Genomic DNA, 9,218 nt, shown 5'->3' with positions numbered 1-9,218 from the left:
CCTCCAAAAAAAACAAGTCTTTCATGACTTATTTTTTTTTTTTTTTTTTTTTTTAGTGAGGAGATCGGCCCTGAGCTAACATCCGCCAATCCTCCTCTCTGTTTGCTGAGGAAGACTGGCCCTGGGCTAACATCCGTGCCCATCTTTCTCCACTTTATATGGGACGCCGCCACAGCATGGCTTGCCAAGCGGTGCGTCGGTGCACACCCGGGATCCGAACTGGCGAACCCTGGGCCACCGCAGCGGAGCGCAGCAGAGCGCACGCACTTAACCGCTTGCGCCACTGGGCCGGCCCCTCATGACATTTATTTTTAAATGGCTCCATGAAACTTCACTGAAGAAAATGGAAAAGAAACAGAATAACTGGTATTTTTAAAATGCAGAGATAGAGCATGAATATTTTGTCACAAAAATAATCGCGGTCCCATGTGTAATGAATGGAAAGGTATATTACCTGAAGTGGACAAGATTTACAGATGCTAGTAATAATTGGAAATTTGAGGCAAATCTTAACAATGTCTAGAGTTAATTCAAATTTTACCAAATTCTCAAAAGATTAATAAAAACCAGATGGTGCAAAAAGAAAATCTTTATAGTGAATTTACTGATAGCAAGCACAAGAAAAGGATCTGTTGACAACTCCGGAGCCTCTCTTGAACCTGAACTGGTGCTGTACAAGTGCTTTTCACAGAAAGGCAAACTTTCCGACCCTGAAGTGCTCTTAGGCTGTATTTGCTTTTTGTGGAGAGGGGCTATCTTGCCATTCTTATTCATAAAACAAAGTGTAATTACTGTTTTCTCTTTGCTTTACAAACACCATGTAAACTGAATCCTGATTTAGTATTTTTCCAATCAGCATACTAACAAAAAATGAGTTAGAGGTATTTATTTTGAAGTAGTTTGGAGAGATTGGGTTTTTTCACCAGTAGCACTGGTAACTTGGAAAAAATAAACAGAGGTTTTTTTAGTTGTTTTATCTATCACAGAAAGGAGTGTTTGATACTATAAAATATTACTTGCTTCATATTTTTAAACCTTAAGATATACATTCATAGACATTACTAAATTTTTACAAATGTTTAAGCCACATATGCCTAAGGATCTATAGGTAAATTCTGTGTTTTTCTATATTTTCTACATTCACCAAAAGTAAAACTTTTCTTTAAAAGTCGAAAACTTAAGAAATAATTCTGTGGGGCTGGCCCCATGGCTTAGCGGCTAAGTGCGCGCTCCGCTACTGGCAGCCCGGGTTCGGATCCCGGGCGTGCACCGACCTACCACTTGTCCGGCCATGCTGAGGCAGTGTCCCACATACAGCAACTAGAAGGATGTGCAACTATGACATACAACTATCTACTAGGGCTTTGGGGAGAAAAAGGGAAAAAAAAAAAGAGGAGGATTGGCAATAGATGTTAGCTCAGGGAAGGTCTTCCTCAGCAAAAAGAGGATTGGCATGGATGTTAGCTCAGGGCTGATCTTCCTCACAAAAAAAAAAAAAAAGAAAAATAATTTTGTCTAGACTGAATAGAAAAAGTGGGTGTATGTGACACTCAAATTTTCAAAAAATAAATATATTCTACAGGGACAGTGACACCTTTTTTAGGTGCTACTGACAGCTATAAAAAACCATCAGAATTCTATGGGAGCCAGCCCCTTGGCGGAGTGGTCAGTGGGCTCTGCTTTGGAGGCACAGGTTTGGATCCCAGGTGGGGACCTACACCACTCATCAGCCATGCTATAGTGGTGATCCACATACAAAATAGAGGAAGATTGGCATGGATGTTAGCTCAGGCTAATCTTCCTCAAGCAAAAAAACAAAGAGGCAGATTGGCAACAGATGTTAGCTCAGGATGAATCTTCCTCAGCAAAAAAAAAAAAAAAAAAGAACTATCAGAATTCTAGATGTAGGAGAACATCCTCCCCCTAAGGGCCAAGAAATGGGAGTGGGAGTGATGTGGACACTGGGAAATACAAAAGACTGACACCTCCATTCCATTTCCGATGGACTGATGTGATGGTAGAACTCTTACTCCTCATGCCTCTTGCTGTGCAACCGTGATTTGTGATACCTCAAATCACTGAATGTTCTACGTCTTGATTGAGGTGGTGGGTGCATTTTTGTGATTATACAGGTGTATACATTTGTTAAAATTCATTAAACTATGCAGTTAAAATCTGTGCATTTTATTATATATAAATTATACCTCAACTTCAAAAAATATTACATATAAAGGACCTAGCACAGTGTCTGACCCTCAATAAATGTAGTTGCTAAAAGAAACAAAATCACTGAGAAGCAAATATCTACTAACGCTGCTTCGGACAATTTAAAATTTCCCAGACAAGTATTGTCTGTAGTATTTTAAAATGTGTTTAAAATTAGTCAAGGTTCAGTTATGAATATAGGAAATATCTACATTTCTCAAAAGAGAGCCTCAAATATCTCTTTCTATAAATAGTGGATGGTAATAAGCATTATCTTTTTAATCTCTACTTACAAGTTTTTCCATAATGAAAACAGATTACTTGTGCTACAAAAACAAGGGGGGCCCAGCCCGGTGGCATAGTGGTTAAGTTCAGCATGCTCCACTTCAGCGGCCCAGGGTTCATGGGTTCAGATCTCAGGCACGGACCTACACCACTCATCAAGCCATGCTGTGGCAGCATCCCACATACAAAATAGAGGAGGATAGGCACAGATGTTAGCTCAGGACCAATCTTCTTCAACTTAAAAAAAAGGAGGATTGGCAACAGATGCTAGCTCAGAGCTAATCTTCCTCACCAAAAAAAAAAAAAAAAAGGAAGAGGTGTTTCCAGACTATTAAACTCAAATTGGAATAAAGTCATTTTATCCTTGGGACCCACATTACAGAGAAGGTGCAGTGGAGGAATGGGTGGCCAGAGAGGTGTGTTGAATGGGATATGTCTGGAAGAAATATTAAAGCGTCATTCTGAATTTCTCATGAACTTTAATAAAACAATCATCATCTATCTGATTTGGCAATTAAAATGTTTGGATTTAGAGCATAGAAGTTTATCATCCTCACCACAAAAGGGAGAGAGAAAGAGAGCTGAGATGGGGATTTTCATTTCAGTTATTTCCTCTGCATTTGCTATCTGACATTTCTAAATGTTTGGCCGCTGGTAGGCCTTTGTAAAATACTATGCTACCTCTCTTGTTGTATCTAGATGTGAAAAATTTACACAGAAAGAGCTTGTGGAAAGGTCCTGTCACAAGATATAATGTACATCTTTTGCTTTTTCTGGTCAGCATTCATTCCTTGAGGTATTCCTATAATCTTCCTCATTTTGGTGGGGTGCTAATTGTGGGATCCCACCCTGGACTACAGGGATAGGCACATCTCAGTAAGAAGTCAAGCAAACTCTTACCAGAAGCTTTACTGTTGAGATGAGGCGCACAGGTAGTGCAGGGGCTTGGACCTGATCATCTGCTGGCAATAGCCTAAAGAGGTAGCACATAAGTTCCCAGGACTAAGATCTGGACTTTCCTGGTTCAAGACCTTCTCAAGGCTGAGTGTGCAATTCCTCCTTCTGGACTATGAGCTAGCCAATAAACTGCCATTAAATTCTTTGTTTCTCTAGCCAAAGTTTTGTTTTGTGTTTCTTGCATTTGAATCCCAAATGATATAAGGGAAGTGGTTCTACATATCTCAAAACAAAACTGGCTGGTGGGGGTGGGGGTGGAGGGGAAGGTGTGTAACGGAAGAAGCTCAGGGCTGTGGGCCTTGGATAAGTCACTTAACATGTCTGAGTCTCAGTCCTTTCATTTGTAAAATGGAGATAAACCTTACCTCTGGTGATAACACAAGGATCCTTTTGGGGACAAGGTGCAGAAACCTAACCTGAATCATCTTAATCACAAAAGAGAATGACTGAAGGGAAATTATGATAACTCAAGGGATCAAAGGAGAAGACAATCAAGTCTAGGTAGGTCTTTTTCCCTTTGTCTCATCTCTGTTTCTCTCAGCATGTTAACTTCCTTCTCTCCTACTGCAGATAATTTTAAGTTACCAGAGAGGGAACCAGCAAATCCTGGACTCACAACCACACAGCTTTATGGTCACCTCATGATGCTATCTCACAGCAAAGTCTTGCATCAAGGCCCAAGGACTCTGAGGAGCTCAAGCAGCTGTGTCTGAAGGTAAGAGAATGTGACATAACTTTTCAATATTTTGTTTTCAAGCCCTCTTGGAAAGTGGAAATAATTGAGGAAGACAGCTCTCACCCCATTCCAGGGAGCTTCAGGCTCCACTCTCACCCCTAAGCCCAGGGGTGGATGGAAGAGCCATCCTCTTTTCATTTGGAGAACCAGAGCCTCATCCCCACAGAGGCCCAAATGCACTTCTGCTATTCCCCTTGCATGGCCACTCCTCTTTACAAAACAAATGGTCTCCCTGCTCTGAAGCTCTCCCTTAGCCATGGTAGTCAAATTCTCTTATCCTACTGGAAGGATAAAACAAACAACTCTTTTTTTGGTTTGTTTGCAAAGGTGTATGAAGGCAGAATCCCACATTTGACTTTGCACCAGGATCCAATTCTGCAACACTGAGGTTTCCTGAATAGTTACAATAACTAGTTTTAAAACATAATGAATGGGTAAAAAAAAATTTTTTTTTAATTTACACAATAGCCACCAATCTTCACAGAAAAGACTGATTCTGTTTTCCAGGAAAAGTGGAAGGGTCAGTCCTTCCCCCTCTTCTGATCCTGGTAGAGCTAGTTTGCATTGTGCTCAGTCTTACAGTATCTTGTGAAAACACTTTCACCAACTTCTGGTGCAGAACCAGCTATATAATGTATAGTGCTCAGTGCAAAATTAAAATGCAGGATTCCCTGTTCAAAAGTTATTAAGAATTTCGAAACGGCAATAGCAGAGCATTAAACCAAGCGTGGGACTTTTTTAAGCATGGGGCCCTGTGTACTGCACAGTTTGCCTGCCCATGAAGGGAGCCCCATTCTGTGCTCAGCTCTCTAATCACAGGTGCTCATGAACAGGCCAGGGTCAGGGCAGGAAACAACCATCCTGACCAATGGCAACCCAGTCCAGAGAGATGCAACTCTCCCTCCAACACACACCTTTTACATCCATCCCTCCCTCAGTTCTTTGAGACATCTTATATAACTGGAAGGCACTTGGGGGACGTTTTCCTAGAATAAAGGAATAGTCTGCTTAAAGACTGGTAAAGTGTTCATCCTCGCGAAGGGCCGGCCCCGTGGCTTAGCGGTTAAGTGCGCGTGCTCCACTGCTGGCGGCCTGGGTTCGGGTCCCGGGCGCCCACTGATGCACCGCTTCAGTGCCACGCTGAGGCAGTGTCCCACATACAGCAACTAGAAGGATGTGCAGCTATGACATACAATAATCTACTGGGGCTTTGGGGGGGAAAATAAATAAATAAATACAATTATAAAAAAAAAAAAAAAGTGTTCATCCTCGCCAGAGAGAAATTACTTGCAGCTTTCACAAGAGTTTTTAATTTTTTCAGCTTCTACTCATTAAAGTTTACAAAATTTAGCATCTGAATTTTAGCCAGGGTCCTCTGGACAAAGCTGAGGGTCCCTCAAGCTCATGGGCCTCAATGGGAAACAGCTATATTGACTTGGTCTTGCCACTGAAAAAGCAAGTTGTTATCGTATTGTGTGTGTGTGTGTCTGGCCCCTGTGTTGAACTCTCTAGAAGCTTTTTTTTTTTTAATTTTATTTATTTATTTTTGCCCCCATAGCCCCAGTAGATAGTTGTATGCCATAGCTGCGCATCCTTCTAGTTGCTCTATGTGGGTCGCGGCCTCAGCATGGCTGGAGAAGCGGTGCGTCGGTGCACGCCCGGGATCCGGACAGGGCCAGCCAGCAGCAGAACGCTCGCACTTTAACCGCTAAACCACGTGGCCGGCCCTCTAGAAGCTTTTAACTAATTCTTTTTTTTTTTTTTTTGTGAGGAAGATCAGCCCTGAGCTAACATCCATGCCAATCCTCCTCTTTCTGCTGAGGAAGACTGGCCCTGGGCTAACATCCATGCCCATCTTCCTCCACTTTATGTGGGACACTGCCACGGCATGGCCTGACAAGCAGTGTGTCCCTGTGCACCCAGGATCTGAACCCGGGTCACCAGCAGCAGAGCACCCCCATTTAACCACTACGCCACGGGGCCGGCCCCTTAACTAATTCTTTAGGCTTTCCAGGTGTGCGACCAAATCATCACAAATAATGTCATTGCTTCCTCCTTTCGATTTGTTATATCTCATTCTGTCTCTTGCCTTTTCACATTTGCTATAATGCAGTTTCTTTTAAAATTAGCTGGCAAAAAATCTGAGTATTATTTTGTGGGAAACTTGAAAATTTGAGAATAAAGCTCACCTAGGAAAATAAATGCCTAGGAGCAATAAGGAAAATTGAGGAGAAAGAAAGATTAATGAGGAGGGACTTGCCTTATCAGATATCAAAATATCCTATAAAACCATGGAAATTAAAACTATGAAACAAATACTGGCACAAATACATCTTTGGAAGAAAATAGAATGTCCAAACAAACTAAATTTGTACATATTTGGTACATGAGAGACTGGCATTTCAAATCAGTAAAGAAGTGATAGATTATTTAGTAAATGGTATTTCAAAAACTAAAAATTAGGATTAAGAATATAACCATAATTGTAATTAAAAAATTACAATAAAATACAAGAAAAAAATTTAATAATCTTTTTTTTAAAGATTTTATTTATTTATTTTTTCCCCCCAAAGCCCCAGTAGATAGTTGTATGTCACAGCTGCATATCCATCTAGTAGCTGTATGTGGGACGCGGCCTCAGCGTGGCCAGAGAAGTGGTGCGTCGGCGCGCGCCCGGGATCCGAACCTGGGCCGCCAACAGCAGAGCGTGGGCACTTAACCGCTAAGCCACGGGGCCGGCCCTAAATTTAATAATCTTAAACATAGGGGCCGGCCCCGTGGCATAGCGGTTAAGTTTGAGTGCTCCACTTTGGCGGCCTGGGGTTCCCCGGTTCGGATCCTGGGCATGGACTTACTGCTCATCAAGCCATGCTGAGGCAGCATCCTACATAGAAGAACTAGAAGGATGTACAACTATGACATACAGCTATCTACTGGGGCTTTGGGGAGAAAAAAAAAAAGGAAAAAATGACGAAGATTGGCAACACATGTTAGCTCAGAGCCAGTCTTCCTCAGAAAAAAGAATAATCTTAGACATAAAAGGCCATACTAAGCATGAGCCAAATCTAGGGACCTATAAAGGAAAAGATTGTTAAAAATGCCTATACAAAAATTTAATGCCTCTGTACAGGGTAAATGATCACAAAGTTAAAACACAACAGACAAAATAGGAAAAATATTTGTAAAATATAAAACAGCATTTATATGTAAAATATTAAAAGTTTCTACAAATCAATATTAAAAAGATAAAAATCCAATAGAAAAATAGGCAAAGAATTTGAACAGATAATTCATGAAAGAAGTACAGTCTTCAACAATCATATGAAATGTATTTAACCTCACCAATAATATATCATATTGGCTTATTAGATAGGCAAAAGTTTAAAAGTTTGACCATTCTCAATTCTGGTGAGAAAGTAGGATTTGGTTGCACAACCTATTTAAAAGACAATAGGTAATATATATCAAAATTAAAAGCACACATATCCTTTGACCCAGCAATTCTACTTCTAGGAAGGAAGTCATCTTACAGAAACATAGGTGAACGCTTAAAAATCCATTCATTCCATCTTTGTGGTAAATGGTCTAATGGTTCAACAATAGGGCACTGATTGGATAAATTGTGGAATATCCATATAATCTACATAAAGTAATACATAAAAAGAATGAATTAGATCTGTATGTGCTGATATGGGAAAAGATGTCCATAAGCACATTGAGGAATGAAGGAAGCAAACTGAAGAACAGAATAGTTGGTAAGATTCCATTTTTTTAAGAACAAGATGTGCTCAAAGGTCACATGACATCACCTTCTCTAGCTCCCAATGGTAAATCTCTCTTTACCTCCTTACCCTGAATCATTTTTCTTCAGAGTATTTATGTTCATTGGACATTGCCTTTGTTTATTGTCTCTAGAAAGCTCCATGTGTACAAGGACTTTATTTGTTCAGTGCTCTATCCCCAGTTCCCAAAACAGTTTAGGTGTTCGATAAACAGTAATTGAAAAAAATGAATGGGGACTCATAAATATGCACACATATATATTTCAAAAAGTTATATATAGTTCAAAGAACGTGGATTTAAGGGAATAAAATCTCCATGATCTGATACTAAATGCTAAAATATCCTAAAATAATTAATATTTGTCTAGGGCCGGCCCCGTGGCTTAGTGGTTAAATGCGCGCGCTCTGGTGCTGGCGGCCCGGGTTCGGATCCTGGGCACACACCAACGCACCGCTTCTCCAGCCATACTGAGGCCGTGTCCCACGTACAGCAGCTAGAAGGATGTGCAGCTATGACATACAACTATCTGCTGGGGCTTTGGGGGAAAATAAATAAATAAATAAATAAATAAAATTAAAAAAAATATATATATATTTGTCTAATCTTTTCCCAGTTGACAAAGCAGCTTTACTTAGTCTCATTTGGTTCTTGTAAAATCCCTATGAAATACATAAAAATAGAAATAATTAACATATATTTGCACTTTATGGTTTGCTAAAGTCAGTCTTTCAGTTGATGGTCCCAATCCTGTTCTACTCATTCCTTTTTTTTTTTTTTTTTTGGTGAGGAAGACTGGCCCTGGGCTAACATCCATGCCCATCTTCCTCTACTTTATATGTGGGACGTCTGCCACAGCATGGCTTGATAAGCAGGGCATAGGTCCGTGCCCTGGATCTGGGCCTGCCAACCGGAGGCGGCTGAAGCAGAGTGTGCGAACTTAACCACTATGCCACCTGGCTGGCCCCAACTGATTCCTTTTTATTTTGCTCTCCAGACTACTTCTAGTTTTCTGAACACTGCACAGTTTTATTCATATATATATGACTATATATTCATAAAATATATATACTTCCCTCACTTGAGAATGTTTTTCTCTGCCTCTCCACTCAATTTACGCGTACCCATCCTTCAAAACCCTGTACAGGCTGGACAAATGGCCTCACTTCTCTTCCTCAACCTAGAGACCCACACAGCAGACACAACACCCCAGCCTCCCACCCATTACTAGCCCCAAAGGTTGTCCCGAAGGCCC

Source organism: Diceros bicornis, chromosome 1, assembly GCF_020826845.1.
Source record: "Diceros bicornis minor isolate mBicDic1 chromosome 1, mDicBic1.mat.cur, whole genome shotgun sequence".
NCBI lineage: Eukaryota > Metazoa > Chordata > Mammalia > Perissodactyla > Rhinocerotidae > Diceros > Diceros bicornis.
Note: the sequence above shows the minus strand (reverse complement) of the source record.